The sequence below is a fragment of the Somniosus microcephalus genome, chromosome 22 (genome assembly GCF_052327205.1).
Source record: "Somniosus microcephalus isolate GS21.2 chromosome 22, FLI_Smic_1.0, whole genome shotgun sequence".
NCBI classification, from domain to species: Eukaryota; Metazoa; Chordata; class Chondrichthyes; order Squaliformes; family Somniosidae; genus Somniosus; species Somniosus microcephalus.
The window spans coordinates 53360538-53372757 of NC_141008.1; the positions used below are offsets into that span (position 1 = coordinate 53360538).

Genomic DNA, 12220 nt, shown 5'->3' on the forward strand with positions numbered 1-12220 from the left:
CCTCTTGAGCATCCCTGATTATAATCACTCAATCATCGGTGCCCGTGCCTTCAGCTGCCTGGGCCCTGAGCTCTGGAAGACCCTCCCTAAACCTCTCTGCCTCTCGTTCCTCCTTTAAGATGCACCTTAAAACCGACCTCCTCATCTGCCCTAATTCCTTATGTGGCTCGGTGTCAATCTTTTGTCTTATAATACTCCTGTGAAACGCCTTGGGACGTTTTACTACGTCAAAGGCGCTGTATAAATACAAGTTGTTGTTGTTGTATTCGAGCCCTCTAGATATAAAGGCCAGCATTCCATTAGCCCTTTTGATTATTTTCTGTACCTGTTCATGATATTTTAATGATCTATGTACCTGGACCCCGAGTCCATTTGCGTACGGGAGTATCCAGTGTAGTCAATGTTTTGAGGGTGAGCTTCTGCCCAGTCTGATGAGCTTTTACATCTTCATGCGTTTCATTAAAAAAACCTTATTTTGGCCATAAAGTGTTCAGCCATGATGCTCCGGCCATCAGGGTGTGGGGCAGGCTCGATGGACCAGCTGGCCTTTACCTGCCTGTCAATTTTGTATGTTTACAACCGCAGCAATCAATCTCTATCAATTGGTCTATTACAGAATAAAAACCCCCATTGGTGGGGAGCTTTGGGAACCACAGGTCCAAAGTCACCTTTGCCCTCGCAAGCAGACCACAGGGAACGAGTTGGTCCGCGATTCAACGCCGTTAAAATGGCAAACAAGGGACATTCATACAAACGCATTACGAGCTCTTGGGTTAAAATCATACTTAGCCTCCAATGGCACTCAGGTGATGGAGCCTTGTATTTCACAGAACATGACTCAGGTTTATTATCTCTCTCTATCACACACTCACAGCTAATCTTAGCCATCATCTTGCACCCCTCTCCCCGCAAGTCCGAACCTTGACAGCCAAGCAATAGTGCTTATCTCACCAACCAAGTATTGAGGTGAACCTCGCCAACCAAGTATTGAGGAGTACCTCGCCAACCAAGTATTGAGGTGTACCTCGCCAACCAAGTATTGAGGTGTACCTCACCAACCAAGTATTGAGGTGTACCTCGCCAACCAAGTATTGAGGAGTACCTCGCCAACCAAGTATTGAGGTGTACCTCGCCAACCAAGTATTGAGGTGTACCTCGCCAACCAAGTATTGAGGAGTACCTCGCCAACCAAGTATTGAGGTGTACCTCGCCAACCAAGTATTGAGGTGTACCTCGCCAACCAAGTATTGAGGTGTATCTCGCCAACCAAGTATTGAGGAGTACCTCGCCAACCAAGTATTGAGGAGTACCTCGCCAACCAAGTATTGAGGTGTACCTCGCCAACCAAGTATTGAGGTGTACCTCGCCAACCAAGTATTGAGGAGTATCTCGCCAACCAAGTATTGAGGTGTACCTCGCCAACCAAGTATTGAGGATTACCTCGCCAACCAAGTATTGAGGAGTACCTCGCCAACCAAGTATTGAGGTGTACCTCACCAACCAAGTATTGAGGAGTACCTCGCCAACCAAGTATTGAGGAGTACCTCACCAACCAAGTATTGAGGAGTACCTCGCCAACCAAGTATTGAGGAGTACCTCGCCAACCAAGTTTTGAGGTGTATCTCACCAACCAAGTATTGAGGTGTACCTCGCCAACCAAGTATTGAGGAGTACCTCGCCAACCAAGTATTGAGGTACACCTCGCCAACCAAGTATTGAGGAGTACCTCGCCAACCAATTATTGAGGTGTACCTCGCCAACCAAGTATTGAGGAGTACCTCGCCAACCAAGTATTGAGGTGTACCTCGCCAACCAAGTATTGAGGAATACCTCGGCAACCAAGTATTGAGGAGTACCTCGCCAACCAAGTATTGAGGTACGCCTCGCCAACCAAGTATTGAGGTGTACCTCGCCAACCAAGTATTGAGGTGTACCTCGCCAACCAAGTATTGAGGAGTACCTCACCAACCAAGTATTGAGGAGTACCTCGCCAACCAAGTATTGAGGAGTATCTTGACAACCAAGTATTGAGGTGTACCTCGCCAACCAAGTATTGAGGTGTACCTCGCCAACCAAGTATTGAGGAGTACCTCGCCAACCAAGTATTGAGGAGTACCTCACCAACCAAGTATTGAGGTGTACCTCGCTAACCAAGTATTGAGGAGTACCTCACCAACCAAGTATTGAGGTATATCTCGCCAACCAAGTATTGAGGTGTACCTCGCCAACCAAGTATTGAGGTGTACATCACCAACCAAGTATTGAGGTGTACCTCGCCAACCAACTTTGAGGTGTATCTCGCCAACCAAGTATTGAGGTGTACCTCGCCAACCAAATATTGAGGTGTACCTCGCCAACCAAGTATTGAGGTGTACCTCGCCAACCAAGTATTGAGGTGTATCTCGCCAACCAAGTATTGAGGTGTACCTCGCCAACCAAGTATTGAGGTGTATCTCGCCAACCAAGTATTGAGGTGTACCTCGCCAACCAAGTATTGAGGTGTACCTCGCCAACCAAGTATTGAGGTGTACCTCGCCAACCAAGTACTGAGGTGTACCTCGCCAACCAAGTACTGAGGTGTACCTCGCCAACCAAGTATTGAGGTGTATCTCGGTAACCAAGTATTGAGGAGTACCTCGCCAACCAAGTATTGAGGTGTACCTCGCCAACCAAGTATTGAGGTGTATCTCGCCAACCAAGTATTGAGGAGTACCTCGCCAACCAAGTATTGAGGAGTACCTCGCCAACCAAGTATTGAGGTGTACCTCGCCAACCAAGTATTGAGGTGTACCTCGCCAACCAAGTATTGAGGAGTATCTCGCCAACCAAGTATTGAGGTGTACCTCGCCAACCAAGTATTGAGGAGTACCTCGCCAACCAAGTATTGAGGAGTACCTCGCCAACCAAGTATTGAGGTGTACCTCACCAACCAAGTATTGAGGAGTACCTCGCCAACCAAGTATTGAGGAGTACCTCACCAACCAAGTATTGAGGAGTACCTCGCCAACCAAGTATTGAGGAGTACCTCGCCAACCAAGTTTTGAGGTGTATCTCACCAACCAAGTATTGAGGTGTACCACGCCAACCAAGTATTGAGGAGTACCTCGCCAACCAAGTATTGAGGTACACCTCGCCAACCAAGTATTGAGGAGTACCTCGCCAACCAATTATTGAGGTGTACCTCGCCAACCAAGTATTGAGGAGTACCTCGCCAACCAAGTATTGAGGTGTACCTCGCCAACCAAGTATTGAGGAATACCTCGGCAACCAAGTATTGAGGAGTACCTCGCCAACCAAGTATTGAGGTACGCCTCGCCAACCAAGTATTGAGGTGTACCTCGCCAACCAAGTATTGAGGTGTACCTCGCCAACCAAGTATTGAGGAGTACCTCACCAACCAAGTATTGAGGAGTACCTCGCCAACCAAGTATTGAGGAGTATCTTGACAACCAAGTATTGAGGTGTACCTCGCCAACCAAGTATTGAGGTGTACCTCGCCAACCAAGTATTGAGGAGTACCTCGCCAACCAAGTATTGAGGAGTACCTCACCAACCAAGTATTGAGGTGTACCTCGCTAACCAAGTATTGAGGAGTACCTCACCAACCAAGTATTGAGGTATATCTCGCCAACCAAGTATTGAGGTGTACCTCGCCAACCAAGTATTGAGGTGTACATCACCAACCAAGTATTGAGGTGTACCTCGCCAACCAAGTATTGAGGTGTACCTCACCAACCAAGCATTGAGGTGTACCTCACCAACCAAGTATTGAGGTGTACCTCGCCAACCAAGTATTGAGGTGTATCTCGCCAACCAAGTATTGAGGTGTACCTCGCCAACCAAATATTGAGGTGTACCTCGCCAACCAAGTATTGAGGTGTACCTCGCCAACCAAGTATTGAGGTGTATCTCGCCAACCAAGTATTGAGGTGTACCTCGCCAACCAAGTATTGAGGTGTATCTCGCCAACCAAGTATTGAGGTGTACCTCGCCAACCAAGTATTGAGGTGTACCTCGCCAACCAAGTATTGAGGTGTACCTCGCCAACCAAGTACTGAGGTGTACCTCGCCAACCAAGTATTGAGGTGTATCTCGGTAACCAAGTATTGAGGAGTACCTCGACAACCAAGTATTGAGGTGTACCTCGCCAACCAAGTATTGAGGTGTATCTCGCCAACCAAGTATTGAGGTGTACCTCGCCAACCAAGTATTGAGGTGTATCTCGCCAACCAAGTATTGAGGTGTACCTCGCCAACCAAGTATTGAGGTGTACCTCGCCAACCAAGTATTGAGTTGTACCTCGCCAACCAAGTATTGAGGTGTACCTCGCCAACCAAGTACTGAGGTGTACCTCGCCAACCAAGTACTGAGGTGTACCTCGCCAACCAAGTATTGAGGTGTATCTCGGTAACCAAGTATTGAGGAGTACCTCGACAACCAAGTATTGAGGTGTATCTCGGTAACCAAGTATTGAGGTGTATCTCGACAACCAAGTATTGAGGTGTACCTCGCCAACCAAGTATTGAGGTGTATCTTGGTAACCAAGTATTGAGGTGTACCTCGCCAACCAAGTATTGAGGAGTACCTCGCCAACCAAGTATTGAGGTGTACCTCGCCAACCAAGTATTGAGGAGTACCTCGCCAACCAAGTATTGAGGTGTACCTCGCCAACCAAGTATTGAGGTGTATCTCGCCAACCAAGTATTGAGGTGTACCTCGCCAACCAAGTATTGAGGTGTACCTCGCCAACCAAGTATTGAGTTGTACCTCGCCAACCAAGTATTGAAGTGTACCTCGCCAACCAAGTACTGAGGTGTACCTCGCCAACCAAGTACTGAGGTGTACCTCGCCAACCAAGTATTGAGGTGTATCTCGGTAACCAAGTATTGAGGAGTACCTCGACAACCAAGTATTGAGGTGTATCTCGGTAACCAAGTATTGAGGTGTATCTCGCCAACCAAGTATTGAGGTGTACCTCGCCAACCAAGTATTGAGGTGTACCTCGCCAACCAAGTATTGAGGTGTACCTCGCCAACCAAGTATTGAGGAGTACCTCGCCAACCAAGTATTGAGGTGTACCTCGCCAACCAAGTATTGAGGTGTACCTCGCCAACCAAGTATTGAGGTGTACCTCGCCAACCAAGTATTGAGGTGTACCTCACCAACCAAGTATTGAGGTGTACCTCGCCAACCAAGTATTGAGGTGTACCTCACCAACCAAGCATTGAGGTGTACCTCACCAGCCAAATATTGAGGTGTACCTCGCCAACCAAGTATTGAGGTGTATCTCGCCAACCAAGTATTGAGGTGTACCTCGCCAACCAAATATTGAGGTGTACCTCGCCAACCAAGTATTGAGGTGTACCTCGCCAACCAAGTATTGAGGTGTATCTCGCCAACCAAGTATTGAGGTGTACCTCGCCAACCAAGTATTGAGGTGTATCTCGCCAACCAAGTATTGAGGTGTACCTCGCCAACCAAGTATTGAGGTGTACCTCGCCAACCAAGTATTGAGTTGTACCTCGCCAACCAAGTATTGAGGTGTACCTCGCCAACCAAGTACTGAGGTGTACCTCGCCAACCAAGTACTGAGGTGTACCTCGCCAACCAAGTATTGAGGTGTATCTCGGTAACCAAGTATTGAGGAGTACCTCGACAACCAAGTATTGAGGTGTATCTCGGTAACCAAGTATTGAGGTGTATCTCGCCAACCAAGTATTGAGGTGTACCTCGCCAACCAAGTATTGAGGTGTATCTTGGTAACCAAGTATTGAGGTGTACCTCGCCAACCAAGTATTGAGGAGTACCTCGCCAACCAAGTATTGAGGTGTACCTCGCCAACCAAGTATTGAGGTGTATCTTGCCAACCAAGTATTGAGGCGTACCTCGCCAACCAAGTATTGAGGAGTACCTCACCAACCAAGTATTGAGGAGTAGCTCGCCAACCAAGTATTGAGGTGTACCTCGCCAACCAAGTATTGAGGTGTACCTCACCAACCAAGTATTGAGGTGTACCTCGCCAACCAAGTATTGAGGTGTACCTCGCCAACCAAGCATTGAGGTGTACCTCACCAACCAAGTGTTGAGGTGTACCTCGCCAACCAAGTATTGAGGAGTACCTCGCCAACCAAGTATTGAGGAGTACCTCGCCAACCAAGTATTGAGGTGTACCTCACCAACCAAGTATTGAGGAGTACCTCGCCAACCAAGTATTGAGGAGTACCTCACCAACCAAGTATTGAGGAGTACCTCGCCAACCAAGTATTGAGGAGTACCTCGCCAACCAAGTTTTGAGGTGTATCTCACCAACCAAGTATTGAGGTGTACCTCGCCAACCAAGTATTGAGGAGTACCTCGCCAACCAAGTATTGAGGTACACCTCGCCAACCAAGTATTGAGGAGTACCTCGCCAACCAAGTATTGAGGTGTACCTCGCCAACCAAGTATTGAGGAGTACCTCGCCAACCAAGTATTGAGGAGTACCTCGCCAACCAAGTACTGAGGTGTACCTCGCCAACCAAGTATTGAGGAATACCTCGGCAACCAAGTATTGAGGAGTACCTCGCCAACCAAGTATTGAGGTACACCTCGCCAACCAAGTATTGAGGTGTACCTCGCCAACCAAGTATTGAGGTGTACCTCGGCAACCAAGTATTGAGGTGCACCTCACCAACCAAGCGCTGGTGCGAATCTTGGCTGTGAATCTAAGTCAGCAGCCAGTCAGAAAGAAGTAAAAGACGTGTATTTATATCGCGCCTTTCACAATCTCGGGACGTCCCAAAGTGCTTTACAGCCAATTAAGTGCTTTTCCAAGCGTAGTCACTGTTGTAATGTAGGAAACAAAGCAAGCTCCCACAAACAGCAACGTGATAATGACCAGATCATCTGTTTTAGTTATGTTGGTTGAGGGATAAAGGTTGGTCAGGACACCGGGGATAACCCCCCTGCTCTTCTTCGAAATAGTGCCATGGGATCTTCTACGTCCATCTGCGAGAGCAGACGGGACCTCGGTTTAATGTCTCATCCGAGAGACGGCACCTCCGACAGTGCAGCATCCCTCAGTACAGCACTGGGAGTGTTGGTCTAGATTATGTGCTCTGGAGTGGGACTTGAACCCTCATACCTTCTGACTCAGAGGCGAGAGTGCTGCCCACTGAGCCACGGCTGACACCTATCATCGATCTAGCCAGCCAATCGCAGGCCGGAACCTAGTCCGCTGACAATGGAAATGTATTGTCAGAACGTAGCTCCCTGCTTAACCTTTAACCCAAACAACATGCCAGGCTAAATGCCACGCACTATGCAGTTAGCTAGCTCTTGTAGCTAGCAGCTCACGCACTGCACTGTTTATAAAGGAAAAGCATTAAATAATTCAAGGAGAATTGCAACAATCCCCTTGAGATAGCTGTACTGATTCCATTATATTAGATCTGCCAAGTAAGAATAATATGCAAATAAGCCAAATGGATACAAAATTGGCTAAGAGACAGAAAGCAGAGAGTAGTGGTGAATGGTTGTTTTTCAAACTGGGGAGAAGTATACAGTGGTGTCCCCAAGGGGTCGGTTTTGGGACCACTGCTCTTTGATATATATTAATGAAGTGGACTTGGATGTTGGGGGCATAATTGCAAAGTTTGCAGATGACACAAAACTCGGAAATGTAGTGAAACAGTGAGGAGGGTCGTAACAGACTTCAGGAGGACATAGACAGACTGGTGAAATGGGCAGACACATGGCAAATGAAATTTAACGCAGAGAAGTGTGAAGTGATACATTTTGTAAAGAAGAATGAGGAGAGGCAATATGAACTAAATGGTACAATTTTAAAGAGGGTGCAAGAACAGAGAGACCTGGGGTGTACATACCTTTGAAGGTGGCAGGACAAGTTGAGAAGGTTGTTAAAATAGTATACGGGATCCTTGGCTTTATAAACAGAGGCAGAGAGTGCAAACATGAGGAAATTATGCTAAACCTTTATAAATCACTGGTTAGGCCCCAGCTGGAATATTGTGTCGAATTCTGGGCACCACTTTAGGAAGGATATCAAAGCCTTTTAAAGGTTGCACCGGAGATTTACTAGAATGATACCAGGGATGAGGGACTTCAGTTATGTGGAGAGACTGGAGAAGCTGGGGTTGTTCTCCTTGGGGCAGAGAAGGTTAAAGGGAGATTTAATAGAGGTGTTCAAAATTATGAAGGATTGTGATAGAGTAAATAAGGAGAAACTGTTTTCACTGACGGAAGGGTTGGTAACCAGAGGACACAGATTTATGGTCATTGACAAAAGAACCAGAGGGGAGATGAGCAGAAACATTTTTATGTACTGTAGTGAGTTGTTGTGATCTGGAATGCAGTACCTGAACGGGCAGTGGAAGCAGATTCAACAGCAACTTTCAAAAGAGAATTGGATAAATACTTGAAAAGAAAAATTTGCCGGGCTATGGGGGAAAGAGCAGGGGGAGTGGGGCTAATTGGATCGCTCTTTCAAAGAGCCGGCACAGGTACGATGGTCCGAATGGCCTCCTTCTGTGCTGTATGATTCTATGAGGCAATAGTGCCACGTGCCGCATCGTTTCCAATGATACCACATGGTCGGTCAAACAAACAGGATGATGTCAGGCGGGGCAGGTACCTTGTGGCAAAGCATTCCATGACCCACGACCTTCTGACTCGGAGGCGAGAGGGCTGCCCACTGAGCCACGAATTTGGGGTGTGGCCAACGTGGATTGTAGCTGGTACCAATCTGTCACAGGTGAATCAGCCAATTGATATTGAGGGGGAAAAAGGAGATCCGATTTCACCCGATCTCGGATCCGATATTAACCTCCACTTTAAAAAAAAAAAAGGACACACTATAGGTTCAAACCCCAAGATGGCTGATGCCACCCAGGACAACAGCTGAGATGCCACAGTGGGCTTTGGGGAGAGGGGGGAAAAGGGGAAAATGAGACTTCCACGAGGAGACTGGCCACTTGGGCCAGGTTCCGCCGCCCAGATCTCCCAGCCCGTTCCCCCTTTTGTTATTCATTCTCAGGATGTGGCCGTCACTGGCAAGGCCGGCATTTAATGCCCATCCCTAGTTGACCTTGAGAAGGTGGTGGTGGCCCTTCTTCTCGAACCGCCGCAGTCCCGTGCGGTGAAGGTACTCCCACAGTGCTGTTACGGAGGGAGCAATCTTCCCTTTAAGTTGCGCATCCACGCAGTGCTCTGAAGGTCCCGCGCAGCCGGCTTTTAAATAGAAAAACCGCGCATGCACGGAATTTTGAATGGCCCACGCATCCCGTTAAAGGGGCCGTGCGGGCCAAAAAAAAGTTAGAGGGAACATTGGCAGGGAGTTCCTGGATTTTGACCCAGCCACGATAAAGTCAGCATCTTCCAGAGAGGAAGGGAAAAAAACAGCGGGAAAGATAGGCAAGGTCTACAGGAGCAGAGGACTGAATGTACTGTGAAAGCAAACCTGCTCATTTGCCAGTCAGTCACAGCAGGCAGGCTGTAAAGGTTGAATATAAATCATAAACATAGCCTTAGCACCGGAGTTAAGCTGTCACTACAGGTACTATCGGAGAGGCTACACTGGGATTTGGCAATGCAGTAACTCGATTAAATTATATTAAATCAGGAGGGTTTTACACAAAATACAATTTACACGGCAATGAAAGCCTGCCCTCGCCACGTAGGGCTTACAGCCTCTCTCTCCGCTTCCCTGCAGCTACCCATGGAAGTGGCACACTCATCTGACACAGCAAGCCTTCAAAGAGCCCAGCTCCCTTCAGTTCTGGGTGGCATGGAGGGTGGAGGGCACCACCTCGGAGATTATCATCAGGAGAGCGAAGGGGGAAGTCAGAAGGAAGGTTCATGCAGGCAATGCTTTGCCACAAGTGGATATCAAGGCAGAGATTATAACAACGCTTAAAAGGGAATTGGATACGCATTTCAAAAGGATACGGGGCAAAGGTAGGTAAATGGGATTAGACCAGGCAGCGTCTGTTGAAGGGCTAGCAAAGGCTCAATGGACCGAATGTTTTCGATGATGCTAAGGCTCACCTGAATGTCCTAATCTAAAACCGGTAAACATAAAATTCAACAGCTTCTCTGAAGTGCCTGCTGATTCCGGACAACGACACTCGTTATACAGTCATCAGTGGCCACCTCAGTACCAACTCTCCCAGGCTCAGTCCATGTGTCCATACCAAGCCACTCACATAGACATTTCTGTTTCCTTGTCTCCTGAACTTCAAATATGCCTCAATGGATACAGTTTGATTTGTCAGAAGATGTGAGCGAGAGGGTCAAGATCAGATAAGAGAGTTAAGGTCAAAATAGTATTGGGGCATGGAATACAATGCAAAGGAAAGGAGCTGTAAGCATTTGGAAGATTGCACAGGCGGCTGCTTTTACGAATATGGCTCGCTGTCCATAATACACTGTGACCAAGTTCCCGCTAAGCTGCGTGGCCGCACAGCTCTCTGGAGATCCTGCGCAGGCAGCGTACCAACTTTTAGATGGGAGATTTTGCGCATGCGTGAAATTTTGAGTGGGCTGCGCAGCCCCTTAAAGGGACCGTGCACCCAAAAAAAATTTGGGGGGAACATTGACTGTGTATATTACACTCTGTGACCCTCCCGTGTATAACACATTGTGATGCTCTTGCATATAACACACTGCATTTTAACCCAGTATTTCAGCCAATTAGAATCCTGGACTCTGACTCACTGCTGTCAGGGTAATTTAAAGCCCAGGTACCCGACACCTCTTCACAGCCGCATTATCTTATACTTATGTTAATATCCAATCTTAAACAAAGCTATGCAGATTAGTGTGTAGTTGAAACCAGGCACATTATGAAATGATGCCAGGCCTGTCACTGTAGTTGAGTGAGTTGTCCACTCCTGCGGGGAGCTGACCACCATCTCAGTGTCGTTTGTTCGTCAGTTGACCATATTTGCTGCTGACCCTTGAACTTCAGTGACCTTGGGATGCCATGTGACTGGCAGGAAACCAACAAAGATGGATTATTTGAAGGCATGCCAACCTGAATAAATCTGTGTACAGTGAGACCTGTCCCTGTGAACAGTGCACAGTGAAACCTGTCCCCGTGTACAGTGTAGTGAAATCTGCTATGTATATGAAATTGATGTACAGTGAAACCTGTCCATGTAAAGTAAAATCCGCTCCTGTGTATGGCAAAAATATGTGTACTAGTGAAATCTGTGTACAGAAACCTGCTCCTGTGTCCAATCTTCCGCCCTCCATAAACTTGAGCTCATCCAAAACTCTGCCGCCTGTGTCCTAACTCGCACCAAGTCCCGTTCACCCGTCACCCCTGAGCTCGCTGACCCGTGTCCTAACTCGCACCAAGTCCCGTTCACCCGTCACCCCTGAGCTCGCTGACCCGTGTCCTAACTCGCACTAAGTCCTGTTCACCCGTCCCCCTGAGCTCGCTGACACGTGTCCTAACTCGCACCAAGTCCCGTTCACCCGTCACCCCTGAGCTCGCTGACCCGTGTCCTAACTCGCACCAAGTCCCGTTCACCCGTCACCCCTGAGCTCGCTGACCCGTGTCCTAACTCGCACTAAGTCCCGTTCACCCGTCACCCCTGAGCTCGCTGACCTGTGTCCTAACTCGCACCAAGTCCCGTTCACCCGTCACCCCTGAGCTCGCTGACCCGTGTCCTAACTCGCACCAAGTCCCGTTCACCCGTCACCCGAGCTCACTGACCCCTGTCCTAACTCGCACCAAGTCCCGTTCACCCGTCACCCCTGAGCTCGCTGACCCGTGTCCTAACTCGCACCAAGTCCCGTTCACCCGTCACCCCTGAGCTCGCTGACCCGTGTCCTAACTCGCACCAAGTCCCGTTCACCCGTCACCCCTGAGCTCGCTGACCCCTGTCCTAACTCGCACCAAGTCCCGTTCACCCGTCACCCCTGAGCTCGCTGACCCGTGTCCTAACTCGCACCAAGTCCCGTTCACCCGTCACCCGAGCTCGCTGACCCGTGTCCTAACTCGCACCAAGTCCCGTTCACCCGTCACCCCTGAGCTCGCTGACCCGTGTCCTAACTCGCACTAAGTCCCGTTCACCCGTCACCCCTGAGCTCGCTGACCCGTCCTAACTCGCACCAAGTCCCGTTCACCCGTCACCCCTGAGCTCGCTGACCCGTGTCCTAACTCGCACCAAGTCCCGTTCACCCGTCACCCCTGAGCTCGCTGACCCGTGTCCTA

The 12220-nt window shown here is 48.8% G+C and overlaps 1 protein-coding gene across 4 annotated transcripts in view; it reads right to left on the reverse strand.

The window, feature by feature from the left end:
• Positions 1-12220, reverse strand: part of dph1 (diphthamide biosynthesis 1) — a 583177-nt gene that overhangs the window by 346423 nt on the left and 224534 nt on the right. The gene's annotated exons all lie outside the window — the stretch shown is intronic.